Consider the following 18,117-nt stretch of genomic DNA (forward strand, 5'->3'; position numbering starts at 1 on the left):
ATACGTCATCTGAGGCAGGGAAGGCACCCGGCTGACTTTGCCTCCAAGTGAAGCCCTTCCTTGCCTTCCAAAAGCCAAAGCCCAAAGCATCTTGTCCCGGAGCCCAGGCACGACTTGGCGGTGGGTCGAAACCCACTTCGTCCCAGATGCCCCTTTTGGAGAGGTCGGAGGGAGCCTCGCTCCGAAGCCCTTATTTTTCTGGTTTGCGGTTTATTTACTTAAGCATTTACTGCTTCCAGGAGCAGAGGGGCTGCTATAGAAGCAGGGTCAGGACCGAGGTCGCGTTTTTTTTTTTTTGTTTTTTTTTTGACTCCCCGATCGCGGCACTGGCAAGTCACAACACAGTTCCTTTATTTGTGCACAGGAGAGGTTTGCGTTTCTTTTACCTCCTGCTGGGCTTCGACAGACGAACGCAGTTAGGATTCAGAAAAGTGCTCTCATGCGACTTGCCTGTGTCCCCGCTTGCGTGGACCGTCGCTTCTCAGACTTGGTTTTTCGTGCAAACACTAGCAGGGCGGAGCAGATTAAATACAGACAACCTCACGCCTTTAATCGTGACCGCAAACACTGGCGTTTTTGTGCCCTGGATTTCTGAAATTCTTGGCTCAGGGGACTCAAAGCGGGGGTGGGGTGGGTAACAGCTTGCAAAAACTTCCCAAAGCAGTAATCCGAGCTCCTCCTCCCTCGCCGGCTCCTAATGACACCTGGATTCCAGGAAAGGGGGACAGCCGAAAGAGAAGAGTTCTGAAAGGTTGGGGACGCTCCGGAAGGGTGTCTTTGTGGGTCCCAAGTACCAAAATTCCGGCGAGTCCCGACTGCAGACTCACACTCCCACCTCGGCCACCCCTCCCCCGTCTCCGCGCGCGTCTATTTAGAGCCCAGCCCGGGAGCCTAGGGGATTCTGGGACTTGTAGTCCCGCCCAGCAGCCCCAGGCGCCGGCACGACCTGGGACTCGGACTACATTGCCCAGGGAGCTACCCGGCCTATATAAGCCGCCGGGAGCTGCTTCAAAGTGCAGTAACCATGTGGATGTTCTGCTGAAGCGTTTCCTCAAGCCTGCTGGGGTGGGAGGAGAGGAGGAGGAGGTGGTGGTGGTGGAGGAGGAGGAGGAGGCAGGGGGGTGGAGAGAGAGAAAGCGCACGCCGAGAGGAGGTGTGGGTGTTCCGCTTCCATCCTAACGGAACGAGCTCCCTCTTCGCGGACATGGGATTACCCAGCGGCTGCTAACCTCTCTCCTCGTCCTGCTCCCCTAACCCGGCGCGGCTCCCCGGGTACCAAGGTAGCGGATGGGGCCGGGCAGAGGGCGCGGGGAGTTGGCACTCGCCCTCCCGGGCGCAGAAGTTTTGGCCCCGCTCTCTGGGAGTTCTTGGTGGATTTGCATGCACTTGGCATGTATTGGGGAGTTCTTTTACTGCTAGCAGTTTTGGAGGGGAGATCTCATTTTAGATTAAAGAAAAAAAAAAAAAACCCAAATGTCACCGACTCCCGTAACTGGCTTTGAAGACTCCCCATTCTGCACTGGAATGGCATTCCCCCAAGTTGGAAACTGTTGGAGCAGCTGCAGGAAATAGTTGTTTTAGAGGGGAGGGGTTGAGGGGGTGTCTTATGTGAGTCTGCCCAAGGAAACAGTTTTTCTAAAAATGTAGCCGTTTTTCGCGCTGCATGGTTGGAAGAATAATGCATGCGTGGGGGCCCCTGTGGGGAGGGTTTTAAAAAACGGAAGAAAACCGGGGGAGCGGTGAGAGAAGTGTGGACGAAGCTCACACCCAATGAGGATGCGGGTTTCGGATACTTGGCCTCTGCGCCGGGAAACAAGTGCTTTGGGATCTGTCTAACACTTCCCTTAGTTCCAGCCTCCAGCAAGTTCGAAGTTTGTGCGTGCCTGGTCCCACTTGCCAGTTAGGCACTGGAAATAAACGTAGTTACCTGTTGTCTTCCAAGTGATTCCACCAATTTGCCTACTAAGTTTGGAGTGGGGGTGGAGAGGTCTCTGCAAAGAAGGAGGTTAAAGAAAGTAGAAACCTGGAATTAGGAGTGTGTCTGTTAGAGACCCCGGCATGGGCTCATATTCAGTCTTTCTTTTCTACATATTTAGGAGCTGACTAAGAGGAGCACGATTCGCATCCCTGGCTGGGCGTGCTTTGGTATCCGAGTGCCTGACCTGGGTCAGGTGAGTGTGAAGCCTGTGTGCTGCAGTCAATGATCAGTTTTCGTCCTATGTCTACTTTAAGTCCTCTCTTTGCAGCCCTGGAGGTGGAGTAAGAAAGAAAAGGAAACTCCATGGCCCAATATTCAAAATTTATTGTTGCCTTTAGTAGAGAGTTTTAGGGAGTAGAAATCTAGTGCACAGCCTGGACAAACACTTTTGATGGCATTTCAGAATTGAAGTAATCGGAAGGTTTATAGAGGGGGAGGGGAAGCCATTTTAAAAGGAGCTATAAAGGGGCGGCCCATTGGTGGCCTGAGAAGTATGCTGATGATTTAAATTCTGAAGGATGCAGTGACTTTCATCTACCAAGATAGGTAAGATATGGAAGCAAAAATTAAATGCCTGTCTCTTTCAAAAACAGTCACTTTGTTTTTTCTTCCTGTGAACGTGTGCTTAATCAGAGTAGGTTGGATTGCGAGAAATGAAAGTGGTTGCTGGCAAGTTGAAAGGATTAGAACTTTAAAAGGGAAGTTAGTTCTCAAAACATAAGAGAGTAGCATCCAGGCCTCGACTGAAGCCACCTGAAAGTGAAGGAGTCTGATGTGCTCCTATTGTTTTGGTGCCTGTCCTCTTGTATTAGCTGAGGGTAGCATTTATCTGTAAACACAACAGCTCCTATTTTTTTTTCCCCAAAAATGGTCAGACTGCACTTCTAGAGAGGTAGGTCTCCATGGGGGCAGTACGTCCCCATTTTTGCAGATTTGCTCAAAAGTTTTTTCTTCTGAAATGGTCAGGAACAGAGTAAACAACTGGGCAAAGGGGGTGGGGTAGAAGTGGGCAGCTGTTCTTAGTAAGTTCTTTAGCATTCTAAATATTTAGCTGTTCCCTGGGCTACAATCTTGGGGCTTTTCTAATTAGAGAATAAAAGCCAGACACTTCATTATGGTGGTATAGTGCTTTTGTTTCCTGTTGATAAGATCCTCAGGAGTACTGGTGGGGTGAGAAGCATTTGGATCTGTAAGGTCTGGTTGTTTCTTGGGAATTCTTTGGTTGACTAATGGTTATGTGGGTTCTCACAGGGCCAAAGATTGGGTACAGTTCCTTACTTTACATGAAGGTGCAGATAAGGAGAAACTGCTCCACTGATTCTTCTTTACCTGGTGGCTAAAAATAATAAGACTGGCACATTAAGTCCTTGTCAGGCTGGTAGAGGAGTTAGGAAACCTGAGGACCTAGAACCATGGCTTGGATGTTGATACATTTCACAAAACCCCTCTAAGCCAGGTACCTGTGAAGAAACTGAGGGGCAGAGGGTGAAATCACTTGGAAGCAAGGTATACCCCAGGCTGTAGAGCTGTATTGCATCCCACAAATGTACCTAAGTTTTTGAGGGAGTGGAGGGGAGGAGAGAGAGCAAAGCTAGAAAAACTGATAATTGTATTGCTATTGATGAAATAACTCTTGCTTATGTGCTACCAATGGTGAGATAACTATACTTAACCATGATGTAAGAAAGCAATGATACAACCGCAGACAGGGATAAAAATGTGGATATTTCAGGCAGTGTTCCTTTGGAAAGCTCTATGTTGAAAGCCTGAAATCAGGACAGTAAGAAAGAAACAAAACCAGAGAAAACCACAGTAGTGTTATCTACATCTAGTGTTAGGTGCATCTCATACCTGAAGCAGATCTTGATCATCTACATCAAAGTATGTGAGCAGGTTAAAAGGGTCAGGCAGTTCTCCATCTGAATAATTTGAGAGTTTGAATTGCAGTGCATCTGATCTGTGAAGTATTGATAGCTTCTCATGTACCTGTTTGCCTGGTGGCTGGTTGGGCAGACCATTTCTTCTTTGTTTTGTTTTTTTTGGTGGAACTGGGGCTTGAACTCAGGACCTCATGCTTGCTAGGCAGGCACTCTTGTCACTTGAGTCACTCCTCCAGCCAAATTTCTTTTTTGTTTGTTTCTTTCAGGTGGGTTTATGTGTACATGTGAGTGTGTGTGTGTGTGTGTGTGTGTGTGTGTGTTAAAAGTTCAGTCTGCTTTTTGACTAATTTAAATCAGAATAGAAAATCTTATCAAGATTTCTCTTTCTTATCAGTCAGGGAAAGTTCTTTGTGTTCCAAATGAATCACTCTGGCCTCCACATTGTCACTTGGGGTTGACAGTGGTATCCATTCAAACAAAGTAGTTTCCTTTTGGAGGGAACTGGCATCTTTTCTTGAAGAGAAATGGACTGGTTGCTTAGAAGAGAAGAAATGTATTAACTCCATGAGAAAGATCTGTTGTCATTTTCCACAAAGTATTTTCAGCTGAGAAAGACTGGAGGAGGAGTAGGGGAGAGACTGACTCTGACCCTAACCCAAGTGGTATACAACCTATTCAAGAAAAAAAAAATCCTCACATGGTTTTTTAGCTAACGGTGATCTCATGGAAATTCTGTCTGATTTTTTTCACAAGCAGCTCTTAAAAAAAAAAAAAAAGATGAAAAAACAAACACCAAATATGAACAGCAGAAAAAACAGCTGAAATAAAAGTAGGCCTGGAGTTAGGTTTCTAGGTCAAGCTGTCCTTGGATATGTCTAATTAAGGAGTATACTCAAGGCCAGTGTCCCATCTTGTTTGCTGTTGGTTTGATCTTTTAAAATAAAACACATTGCATTTGCAGAATTTCTACTAACTAGAAGTACATGTGATTATTTTTAGTTCATTTTTGCTGTTCAAATTTTTGTGTGGTTCTTTTGATGAATGCAATTAGACTTGGAAGTCAGACATAACTTTCATGACTCCTTCCAGTTGTCATAATGTGTGTGGATCTGAGATGATTACTACTCAGGATGAGCTGAATAGACTACTGAAACCATCACCTATTAAACTTGGAGAGTCCCTAAATGGGACATAGTTGAAGGCATTTGGTGTGATAAATATACTTAACAGCCTCTAGTGTTTGTTCAAGTTGTGATTCTGATGTTTTGTTGTTTATTCAATGTGCCAAGTGTGTTCTTGGTGCTTAGGATACAACATTGACTGTTCTTGAGAGGCTTGAATCTTAGTTGGGGGAGGCGGCCAATTTAAATAAGCAAGTATGACAGGTAATAAGTATGGTGGAAAAAATAAAGCAGGGTAAGGGGGAACAGAAAATAACAAGTGTTGGCAAGAATGTAGAGAAATTGGAACCCTGTGGGAATGCAAAGTGGTATAGCTGCTGTGGAGAGCAGTAGTGTGGTTCTTCAAAAAATTAAACAATTACCATAGGAGCTGATGCATCCACTTATAGGTGTATGCCTCAAAGAATTGAAATCAGAGACTTGAGTAGTTACTTGTATACTTGTATTCAAAACATACATATTCACAATAGCCAAAAGGTAAAAACAACTCAAGTGTCTGTCGATGGATGGATGGATAAACAAAGTGTTGTCTATGCTTGCAGTGAAATATTATGCAGCTTTAAAAAAGGAAGGAAATTCTGACACATGCTACAATGTGGATGAACCTTGAAAACATTATATTAAGTGTGATAAGCTAGACACAGAAGAACATGTTGTAGGATTTCTGCTTACATAAGTTACCTAGAGTAGTCAAATTCATAGAGGCAGAATATAGAATGGTGGTTTCCGGGTTAAGGGAAGGGGGGAGTTTCTTTAGTGGCTACAGAATTTCAGTTTGGAAAAATGAAATATTTCTGGAAATAGATGATGGTGATGGTTGAAAACAATGTGAATGTTCCACAGAATTGTAATACTTAAAGTGATGCATTTCGTGTTGTTTTTCTTTCTTAAAAAAATGCAAATATGTCTTTCCCCCAATAACAAATGAACAAAGAAGGAGGGGTGGTAAGGGAATACTTAGGTTGGGATTGGGAATCTAGGGAATGCTTTTTACTGTGGTGACAATTGAGTAGAGGTCTGAAGATGGTGAATCAGATTAGCTGTGTAGGTATCTGGGAAAAGGGATCTTCCAAAAGCCCAGAGCAGAGAGTGCTCCTACCCTAAGGTAGGAGCAGGTGGGAGGTTGGAGGCAGGGCAAGAAGTTAAGGCAGCTATAGCTGAGAAAGAGTGCCAGGAGTTGAGGCGGGAGGGGGGTTGGGAACCAGTAGTATAGGGTTGGCAGTGATTTCTGAGAGGATTTCTAAACTCTGATAGAATCCCTAGTGTGATTTTTGGTGTGAGTGAACTTGATCCTCCTTTCTGAATAGACCAAGGCTGGCGAGGTCATCTGCCAGGTGGGAACTCACTAGGTGGGCTAATCCAGATTTCTAGACTGTCTGGCTCATCCCAGGACTTAGCTGGGATTGAAAGTCACTAAAGTAGGAAAGGAATCTTCTTGGGGAAGAGTAAAACCTACATTTGGTTTGCTCAGAAGATTCCAAAACGTATTGGTAATCCACCAGCTTCTGTGTCTTGCTGGCTGCCATCCGTCCAGTCCAGTCTCACTTAAGGGTATTACAGGAAGAGGACAACTGCTGTGTGCTCCAGCATCCTTGGGGAAGGAGCAGCTCAACACCAGTGATTCTCTTTCTCTCTGACATAGGCTTATAGTGAACAGTGGGTTGTAAGTTCAGTATTTCTTTTGCTATGGGTTGTGTCAAAAGTTTGAGAAACTTATTTTACATCTTTGCTACCCCATGTGTGGGCTCCAGACCAGCATTTTTGGCTTTACATGTCAACTAGTTAGTAATTGTGGATGTTTGGGGCCCACCCCAGGTGCACTGAATCAGATCAGAACTTACATTTTAGCACGATCCCCAGGTGAACGTATACATTAGTGCATGGAAGATCTGTCCTGGAGGATGCTTTTTCTGTACTGGTCTTTTTATAGTTCCTTTGTTTCTTCGTGGCTTGCTCTCACCTGTTGAAGCTAACTTTTGTACTTCCCCCAACAGTGGGTTCATTTTCAGTTAAGTAGAAAGGTAGGCTAAACCACGAACACCAGAGTAAGCAGCTCTGGCAGGATTCTGTCTGACAAAAAATGGGAAATTCACGCTTATATTTAAGGGTGCTTTTTTTTTTTTTTTTGACCAGGTAGAGGTAGAAAGAGACTGAAAGCTACCTGGAGAGCATACAAGGGTTGTAACAATCACAAATACAAACAAAAAACTGTAGCTATTGTCAGATACTTTGAGGAATTGATGTTTTATAATGTTTTAGGATCTATTATCAGAACTTCTGTGCTACTTGGTGTAATGTTACTCATTAGAAAAATACCACTAGCTTCCTAGTTCCTTGGTGTTCATTTGCATTTCAGGGACATGCTTTATCTGAGAAGTGATTTTGTTTTCCAAAAACAGATTATTAAGTATCCTGGGCACATGATACAACACCTAGTCCTAGGGATATTCACTTACTTCCTTTGTGTATTTTCATGTCTGCTTGCTGTGTTCTTCCCCACCCTCTCTATGTTCTGTTTGCCAAAACTTTCTATTCCTTAGGATCCAGCCCAAATGGTTCCCCCTCTGAGCAGCTTTTCCTGATTCTTGAAAATCTGTCATTTGAAACTCCAAATGACATTTGATCTCTGTTTTCCTCATGGACCTTTTTTTTTTTTTTTTAACCACAAGAGTACCTAGCACATAGGAAGTGCTCACACAGTATTTGTTGACTGAAGTAATTCATGTACACATTCTATTTGTCTTTGGAGACTGCAGGCTGTTTCTCAGAAGAATCTAAGTTTTTATACCTCTCTGCCGATTAAGTATTTTTTGAATTGGCATATTGCTTTGAAAAGCTCTTTCCGTGTGGAGAGTGGCTCGCAGACCATGTGGAAATGTATTAAACTGTTCTTTTTGATGGCTTTTTGAGATGTTACTCAGTACAGCAATCTAGAAAGACATGTCGCTTGGGGAATTATTAGTGTTAATTAAAGTGAGTTGAAGAATCAGGTAGTGAAACAAAGCTGCTGGCAGGTGGAGCTGGCGTTGTCCTGCTGACCACAGAATGGGGACTCCCAGGCACCCAACGTTGACTGCTTCTCTAGTACCGACAAAACATGGAACATCTGTGCATCTGTTTCCTCTTTTGTAGATGAGGTATAAAAATACCTGTTTCAGGTCATTGCTGCCAACTTGTATAATGGTAAATGCTTGCAAAAGGTCTTAGAGATTTAAAAAAAAAAAAAACAAGCATCTGTGTCCCAAGAGTAGTGGTTCTCAACCAGGGGGTGATTTGGCCCTCCAGCGCACATTAGGCATTGTCAGGAGACATTTTTGTGTCACATCTGTGAGGGGTGAGGGAGCGTGCTGCTTCATGTACTACAGTGCATGGGGAAAAGCTCCTACAACAAAGAATGAAGGTGCAGTGTCAGCAGTGCCAAAGTCAAAAAACCATTCTAGAGTCAATTTCCCAGACTTGGTAAGACTTACCTCTCTGAGGATGTTGACCCAACTTGATTTTGCTGGCTCTTTGTGGTACAGGCTGTGGGGGCAAAGGGATGTCCCTCAGCCTGAGTGGACTTCAGCTTTCTAATAAAACAAATACCTTCTTCCCACTTCCCAGAAGCACTGACCTTGGCGTTTGAAGCCCTGTGGTGTAGCTTTGGCTACTAATCCACTGTGTGGCCTCCATCAGTCAGTTTTTCTACCTATAAAGTGAGGAATTTTAACTAAATGCTTTTTACCAACAAGTCTCAATTTCTCTGACTAGCCAATTTGTAGCTTTTGTTTGGCTTCTCTTATATTGGTTTTGAGGAGACCTAAGAGCAGATGTCAGTATTGGCATGTTTTTTGAGGAATAACTTCTTCTACAAGATGTACCTGTTTGAAGAACAGACTATTAGGCATGAGTATTTGTATAGAGGGAAGAAGATGTGTGTGTATAATGAGCAACATTTAAACCAGAGAGTTGCTCTGAACTTCAGATTTACAATGACGATTTCTATTTCTGAGATTGTTGTAAAGGGCCCTGCTTAGAGTTGAAACTTCTGAGTTGGTGACTTCCTTTGGGACTGGCTGAAAACGAAAGCAGGGTATGATTTCCTATGCTCTGAGAAAAGCGCTTTTTACAGTAGTATAAATGATGTGGTGATGGGGACTGGCTGGATTTCTGAGGGTAGTCTAATTAGTGCTAACCGGACAAGAAGACAAGAAGGGGGCTGTGTGTGATTGTGTATGGTGGGGAGAGGGTGGCATTGTGTCCAGCTCACAAACATTGTGCTGCTCCTCTTCCTTTCACAGTACAGATGATGCTGTCAAGCATTTTTGCTCAAAGGAAGTTCTGAAATTAACCTTGAGAGGGCCCAGGAACAGAAACACAGGCTATTAGAAAGAAAATCTTTTTTCTCCCTCTTGGAAGAGTCAGCCATAAACGTGTTGGGTTTTCTCTACCCTGTGTTTACAACATTACCGTATATGTGCTTAGGCGAGGACATGTGAGGGAAACTTGTGCTCCTTTGCAAGGAGTTTCCTTGGCCTCTTGCCAGGAGATTGGTCAAATGCCAGCAACTTTTCCTTCTTCTGGGCATACTTTTATTTTCCCTGTGAAAGACTGCATGGTTTTCCTGGCTCTGCCCATTGTTAACTTGCCCCAATGGCAGATGTTTGACCTAAAAGTGAGGTGACGCCTTTTTGTATAGGTCCTTGGCTGTAGTTATGAGGGACCAACTACCTAATGGCCTTGTGGATTTCCAGGTTCTTTTATTTCTTATACCTAAGCCCCTCTCTTTGCTATCTAACTTTAGAGGAACCTTTTTTATTTTATTATTTTTAAAGCAAGCAATAATAAAACCCATGCTAAAGTACTTTGGCAAGGACCCTGTGTTTTTTTTTTTTAGAGCTGGAGAGTATGGCTATCCAAGAAAGAATAGGGAGAGCTGATGAATTGTCATTTGCTGTGTTTTTCAGCAGGAGAATGACTGTCCAAGCGCATTGTGCTTTCCGCCAGGTGACAAAGCTTGGTGCATGAAGGGTAGATGCAGAGAGTGCTGTGCTTGGTGCCTCTGGTTGTATTAGGAACAGAGAGGAGACCCGTTATGCAGGAGGTAAATGTGTCCTTTCAGCCAAACTGGTTTATCATTTGCACTTGCTAGTTGGTAGGGGAAGTGCTTGTAAGCCCTAAGAAGTTTGGAGAGAGTAGCTTATGAGAATAGAAAACACAGGAGATTAGTAGAATAATAAGAATGACCAGGAGCATTTTCTCTATCTCACTTCCTCTGTGCTAAGTATGCATGTTGCTTTCTTTCGCATTTAATCCTCAATATCACTTTCTGAGGGATGCCCATTGTTACCTCCATTTTACAGAGTCTTAGTTGTGGGCCAGAAGAGTAACTGGACCAAGGTTACTAATGTCCCATCATACTTAGAATAAAAGGCAAATGTGGGGCTGGGATGTAGCTGTGGTAAAGCACATGCAAAGCCCTGGGTTTACTCCCAGCACTGGAGGAGGGGAAGAAAGGAAAAAGGAAAGGCAAATGTTTCTGTGAAGTGTCCAGCTCAGGCTTCCCTCCTCTACTGCCTTACCTCGTACCTTCCTCTTTTCACCATTACAGCTGCAGACTTTGTGGCCAACTTTCTGGTTCCTGAGCTTGCCAAGGTCTGATGCCATAGGGCCTTTGTACTAGCTGCTTGCTCTGCCCAGAATGTTCTTCCACCTGTTTTTTCTTTCTTTCTTTTTTTTTTTTGCATGACTGCTTCTGTCTTAACTTTCAGGTCTTAGCCTAAATGTCTCATCTTTGTTTTTCTGACCAGCTAAAATTAAATTGTCACTCAATCGTATCACCCAGTTTTAACCACCCCCACACACCCTTTTTTGAGTTACTAGGTATTGAACCCAGGGCCTGTGCACGCTAGGCAGTTGTTCTACCACTGAGCCACACCCGCAGCCTGGTTTTAATTCACTGGATTTACTTATTCCTTGTTTGTTTTATAATGTTTTTTTTACTTCCAGTTTGCCTTCACTAGAATACTGTGGCAATCATGAGGATGGGGAGCTTGTCTGGTTTTGTCTTATATCCCCTGCACCTGCCATAGTGGTGGCACTTAGTAGGTATCAATGAATATGTTGAACAAAATGTAGGATTAAAGTTTCATGTGGTGGGGTCCGCTCTCCAGAGCCCTGGCAGTTCTCTTCTGTGGTTTGCATTTTGTGTTCAGTGTATCTATACAGTGTGATAAAACAAGCAATTTGTAAGCTAGAGAGTTGCTCTGAACTTCAGATTTACTACGGCAGTTTCCGAAATTATCATACAGGGTCCTACTCAGAGTTGAAACTTTCTGAATTGGTGACTTCTTTGTGAGTCCTAAGCACACAGGAAATGCCAGAGCAAATCTCAAAGAAAAATTAATAGCAATTTTTTTTTTTTTGTAATTTTTGGATTTCAAGAGCTCTTTACATGCTTAAAAGCTATAGTATCCTCCCCCGCAAAAAAACAACTTCTGTCCACATGAGTTATATTTTTGTATATTTATCATATTAGAAATAGCACTAAGACAATTGATATAGAAAAGATGTTAAAAATTACATGTTAACATAGTAACTTACTTTTTGTGAAAAATTAGTATATTTTCCAAAACAAAAAAAGTTATTAAGACAAGTGGCATTTTTTTACATTTTTGCAAAACACTTTAAGGTCTGCTATAATGGAAGATTCACATCAGATATGTCTGTGTCTGTCTGCCTTCAGCCAACATGTATTGTAGCTCCTGGAAAACTCCACTGTACATGTATGAGGGATTGAGTGCAAAAGCCAAACAGTGCCTCAGTGTCATTTGGAAATAGTTTTGCCCTGGAAGTTTTCCTGAAAGGAACTTAGAACCCGGTTGAGAGCCACTGACTTTTGGGACCAGTGGATAATTTGAAGTGTTGAGTCTGACATGAACATTTAAGAGGGAGAAGTTGAAGGATTTGTTGGCAGGATGCAACTGAATGTCCCTAAGTCTGAATATTGTATCAGATCTTTCTGTTCAGAAATGAATGCACAGGGATGCACTTGAGCTGTTTTTGCAAAAACAGAATTGCTTCCCGGCTAAAGCTCTCCTGAAATGCACAGGATCACTGAGAACTTGGAAGCTACTGGCTCTTGTTTTTCCAATGAGCAAGATTATACCAAGCAGCCCTAGAGTTCTGCAGGAGGAGGGGTCATTAAAAATTATCAAGTATAGGTTCCTTTCCATGTCTGAGAATAGCAGCTTTAAATGCACCTTCCAGCTCTCAGAGTAACAGGTAGCGGTTACTCTCTTATCCCTACTCGGTTCTTTTCTAGCTTTTGGGCCTCAGAAAAAGTTGTGTCCTACCATCAAAATAAGATTGTCATGAGGCTTTATTGCTCTTGCTCTGTCACAACTGGTGTTACAGGAATCAAGGTGGAGACTGTTAATAATACACCAGCCAGGGTGTATTGAGAAGGAAAAATGATTACAATTCAGACCTCTGGGGAGTATTTTGTACGTCTCTGGGCTGATACATATAAGATTTTTCACTGTGAAGGTAATTGCTTGTAAAACACCCATGAGAATCTTGCTCATCAGAAATGAATGGTACATTGGGCTGCAGACATGCAGGGGGATCCTTAATACCTGTCTCCATGCTTCAGAGGGCTTTATTTAAGGTCAGGCTGTCTGTAGGACTCCTCATCCCCCATTAAAGTCAAACTGTTAATTTCAGTGGTCAGGTGTCTTCATCTTAATTAAACAATGGAGGAGTTCCATTCTTGGTGAAATTCTGCAAGTTGATGGTTTTGAGGTCCATTCACGGTTTGTACTCAGCTTCTGATTTCCTCCTTGTCTGTCCACCCTTGGGAATTTTGTGAAAAATGAAACTTTAGGTAAGTTCTTGGTTAATGAAAATGTTCTGATTTAGTCTCAGTTTCAGGGTTCCTAACTTTTAAATTCTGAATTGTGTGTAGGCGAAAGTTAATTTTTTTTTAAAAGGAATATAATGGTTTTATTTTGTGTGCAAGAGAAATAATAGATGGGAAAAATTACAATAAGTGAGTTTTCTCCCTTAATTAAAGCTGCTAAAAAATTCTAAACCCATCTTTAGCTAGTTAAAATTAAAAGAACATAGTTCTTTTCAGTGATGCTGTGCTTTGACCTGTTTTAACACCAAAGTAGGAGAGGGGAGAGGTTCTAAATAATTGAGTTATCATCCCTTTGAAGAGATCCCACCATTCCCCCTTCCCAGCTGGAGATCTGGTTTGATATTGGAAGAGGAAGGAGTAGAGTGTCAGATTGACTGTCCCACTATTAGCATCCCCATGGCTTACAGGAGAATTAAACTTTTCAGAGTCTGTGTTTCTTCAAATGTATTTCTAGCAGTGTCAGCCAAATAAGACATGTATTTCAAGTGGAGGAATCACAAGTTAGGTCAAAGGTGAGTGAAAACTTTGAAGGGAAGAAAGTAAAGATTTTTGTTTCAGACTTGTTCAAAACACAGAAACTGAGCACTTAGTGAGAGCCAGGTATTGTATTGAACACTTTGTTGATTATTTGGTTTATTCCTCATAGTTACACTGAGAGATGTGAAGGATTGCTCTCCTCCATTTTTTACATATAAGGGAGTTGAGGTTTAGAGGAGCTATAAACGTAAATTATAGCAGGTAATCAATGAAGCAGGAATTCATACACATACATTCTCAGCATAAGTTTCTAGACTTGGATTGAATTCATTTTAGAAAATAATCACCTAAATAGTGTCAAGTCATTCAGGCTGTTGATAGATCAGCACTGTAGTGACAGTGAATATGAATTTGACTGCTTGCTGTGTTCTGGGCACTGACCCAGGCATTGGATACAGCAGGGAAGAAGACAAGGCTGGTTCTTGCCCTCCTGGGTTTAGTGAATGGAGAAGATGAGTCAGTAAGCAAACAGATGAGAAAGAATGGTAAGACTGGGCAGTGGGTTCAGGTTGGGTGACTAGTGTGCTATATAGAAAAGTGTGTTGGAGACATACAACCCAGGTTTGGGAAGTCAGGGCTTCCTAGAGGTGATGACATTAAACTGGGGCTATAAAGGAAAGTGGAAATTAGCTACAAGTGGTGAGGAGGCAGCAGGGGTAGCATGTGCAAAGGCCCCCAGGGGTAGAGAGGCAGGCAATGTGTTGGTAAGCCTGGAAAATGTTCATTGTGGCTGGAGTATTGAGGGTGAAAGGGAGTATATAGAGAGATGACATAGGCTAGATCATGAAGAGCCTGAAGAGATTTTGGAAGCTTTTAAGCAGAGGAATGACATGATCTGATGGGTGTTTTCTAAAAGGCACGCTAGCTGTTGTGTACAGAATGGGTTCAGATGGGTTCAGCGAGATGAATAGGAAGGCTTTATAGAGTCCAGCTAAGAAATGATGCTGACTGAAACTTGGGTGGAGGTGATGTGGGGTTAAAAAGAATTGAAGGGTTCAATGATATATTAAAGCTTAAACTCAGTTTGATGTTCAGTGTTGTATTTTAGTTGACAGATATTTACTGAGCACCTGCTTCATGCTAGGCATAGGTGTTGAGAATACAATTGTGTACAAAACAGGTCACCAAAAGGATGTATAGATTGCTTCATGTGCTCCATGAGGGTGTGAGACAGGAATCACACAAATAAATGTGAACTTGTAACTGGGCTGAAGACTGGGAAGGAGAGCTCCATGGGGCAGAGGGTTTGTAAGAGTTGTAAAAACAGGGTTTGTCCTTAACCAAGAGGCTCTGCTAAGATTTCCTGCTGGAAATGGTAACTGAGTTGAGATCTGAAGGGCAACTCTGCTTAGTACAAGGGCTAGGTAGGCATGAGGGTAGAAAAGGGAGACGGCAGGTGTCACCAGACTGGTGGTACTGAGATGTGGGCATGGACGTGGAATGGGTTGGACAGGCAGGTGAATTCTTTTCAGCTCATGGAGATGCTGTAGGCATCCAGGAGCAAAATGCAAGTAGCAGTTGGCCGTGAGATACAGACTGGGGAATCTTCCTTACGTGGAGGTGCCCAGAGAGAGCCAGCAGAGTGCAAGAGAAAATCCAGCTAGGAGTAGAAAAGCACAGCAGCACAGATACCGAGCAGCACCACCTCGGGCGTTTGCTCTCCAGGGAGATCTGTCAAAACCTGTGCTTTTACTTGCTTGCTCCTTAAGAACAGAATGAAATGTCCCCTCTCTTTACACATTGATCAGGGAGGAGGGTCAGTGGAGAGCTCAGGTGTGAGACTCCGTCCCACTGTCTGCTGCTGCAGCCTCCATTTGCAGTTGGACTTCCCAGGGGCAGTAATCTACCTTCCTTTGCCTTGGTCCAGCCTCTCCGGAAAAATCCTGTTTAACAGGTGCTTTGCCCTGCTGAGGGGTGGCAGGGAATGACAGCTGTGGTCTCATGGTAATGGCCCAACTGGATGGCAGGCCTGCTTCATAGAAGGAACTTTGCTCAGAGTGTCAGTGTACAGCTGGGAAAAGTGAGACTGAGAGAAATTCTGCAACTTGCTTGAAGTTCTTTGGTGAGTAAGTGGCCCAGCTGGGGTTTGATGCAAGCCCTTTGAATCTGGAGCCTCATCTCTTCCCTGCCATGTGTGAGGGGTGCTTTTGAGGCCAGACTGGGTCAGGAATGAGGGGAGGATGGGCAGGTCTTTGTGAAAAGAAGCAAAGTCTTAAGGTGGAGAAGCTTGATGGCGAAAACAGATTTAGAGTCCTTTGATGCTTCAAAGGACAAATGAGTAGCAAAAGTTCTGGGAGAGGGCTGTCCTCTTGTGGGGGCAGGGAGGGGATGGAAGTAATTTTTCTAGCAAGGCTGAGGCGGTGTGGCGAGATTCCACCACTGGGCGAGAGATAGCATTATGTACTGTACAGGGTTCCTTCCAAAATTTATTCTGTGATTCTGTGTATTTTGAAAGACCAGTGTGTTCTGGTTGGGAGTTGAGTAAAATTCTGCATTGTTCACCTTTTTCCCACCAGGGCAATTAGGGAAGATAATTATCTTCCCTTACAGTAAGATACATCATCACGAGTCATACGAGAAACCATCTATTACAATACCCAGCTGGCATTTATACAAAGGATCCTTTCCTTTATGAAGTTTGAAGTTTGAAACCCTAGAATCTTTTAGAATTCTGCTTTATCTTTTACTGAAGAATAATAAAAATAGAAGTAGCCAGGTGTGGTGGAGCATAGCTGTAGTCCCAGTACTTAGGAGGCTGAGGCAAGAGAATCAGGAGTTCGAGGCCAGTTGAGACTACATAGTGAGACCCTGTCTTACAAGACTAAGAAACAAAAGGAGCAAGCAATGCCAGTGTGCTGGCTTCTGCGCAGGGCAATTTTCTTGCATCATCTCGTCTGTTCTGACAACAGCCCCTTGAAGTGAGTGTTATTGCCACTGTTTTACACAGGCTGGGAGGCAGTGGTGGGCTAATGGTAATTGCTCCTGCACAAAGAGCCAAGGGGAGCTCTGAGGCTCTCTGAGGCTGATGTCTTGTGCATCAGACAAAGCTTGTTAGCCCAGAGCCCTGGGTGTCCTTGTAGTGTTGGAAGTCCCATAGTTATGCAGCTCCATGATAGTTTGCAGGCACTCTGTTTTTCTCATAGTGAGCCCAGCCATTGTGTAAGTGACACCAGGGCCCCTAAGTGCAGCTGCTAGAAGCTTGCAGGCACAAATGGTCCCCAATCAGATAAGGAGGCGCTCTCCCACCCTGCTTCTGAACAACAGGAAGTCTTCAACAAGATTACTCCCAAGGCCCATGGCTCACAGGACTTCCCACCTCTTCCCCTCAGGCCCCAGAGGCCTGTTCGCTCTACTTTCCTGCCTCTGTTTATCCTTTCAGGACATCACTGATAATTTCTCCAGGGCCTCTCTTCCTTCCCATTAAAGGTAGACCAGGGGACCCCTCTAGAGGTTTCTAGCCAGACCTGGAAGCCATCTTCCTGGTCCTTTGTGGGGGGGGATTACTGCCTGATTCTCCTGAGGAATGCTCTGTCCTTGTACCCTTTTTTGGTTGTCTTTTGATTGGGACCCCTGGCCGTTTGCCCAGTCAAGGATCATTAACTGTGGTGAGTGTATTAGCCTCTGTTTTCAGGGGGAAAATGTAAAATGTGGCTAAAGGTTACTTGTTCAGTTGTCTTGTCTACTTAATAAGCATATTGGTGAGAAGGAAGATGTTTAATTTTTTTCCTGACTTATAAAATGTTACATGGTTAAGGTAGAAGAATTAGGAAATAGAATTGAACATAAAGAAGAAAATTGGTTTTCCATACAATACAAGAGAGAATAAGAATGGTTAAGAGTTTAGCCTGTGGCCCAGGGGTTACTTTTTATGAAAAGCTCCACTTAAGACTCAGCTAGACCTGGGTAGATATAACTCTGACTTTCCTGCTTTGCTAATTGTCTGTGACTTCAACATCTTGACCTCTCTGTACCTCAGTTTCCTGAACAATAAAATGGGAATGAGTGGTCATGAGGGCTCAGTAAAGGAATATCTATAAAACCCTTATTAGCACAGTGGTGGGCTAGTTAGGACAATGTTAGGCTCAGAAATGGAAGTAATGCAGAATCTTGCTGTAGAAATGTAGTGTCCAGATATCTATTGCAATTATCAGTTGTAGGCACCATTGGTTGTTTCATGCTTTTTGATTCTAGATCACTGGATTGTATCTCCTGTTTCACATTAAGGGCCTGGAACCTTTCAGTAAGGTACTAAGGTGAAGATGCAGTTTCAAAAGACAACAGTCACAATTCTGTTTCCTGGCCTGGTCTCCATTGGGGTTGAATGTCCATTGAAGGGCAAGCCTGAAAGGAGAGTGTCAGTCACCCTAGACAAGGACCTGTTCCTCTTGCCTATGAACACACCTACTCTCCTGTGTTTGACAACTCTTTAGTGTGTGTGTGAGACCAGTGTGTGTAGACACAAATTTGGTTTGATCCAACTTTCAAACAGAAATCATTTTCCAGTCATTGGTCCCAAGACTAGGGATGCAGATCGGTGATAGAGTACCTGCCTAGGATGTGCAGAGTCCTGGGTTCATTCCCCACCACCAGAAAAAATTTGTGTGCAATCACTGTACATGATGGCCTGCTTTTGTCATTTAA

General features: G+C 43.5%; 1 protein-coding gene across 1 annotated transcript in view; it reads left to right on the top strand.

Annotated features, from left to right (window-relative positions):
- The first annotated feature begins 1,102 nt into the window (after positions 1–1,102).
- The window catches only part of Itpr1 (inositol 1,4,5-trisphosphate receptor type 1), a 318,227-nt gene continuing 301,212 nt past the window's right edge, over positions 1,103–18,117 (top strand). Inside the window, exons 1-2 of the mRNA XM_020184001.2 lie at positions 1,103–1,280; positions 2,097–2,171. The gene's annotated coding sequence lies outside the window, so the exon portion shown is untranslated. The remainder of the gene's footprint in view (positions 1,281–2,096; positions 2,172–18,117) is intronic.

The sequence above is a fragment of the Castor canadensis genome, chromosome 10 (genome assembly GCF_047511655.1).
Source record: "Castor canadensis chromosome 10, mCasCan1.hap1v2, whole genome shotgun sequence".
NCBI classification, from domain to species: domain Eukaryota; kingdom Metazoa; phylum Chordata; class Mammalia; order Rodentia; family Castoridae; genus Castor; species Castor canadensis.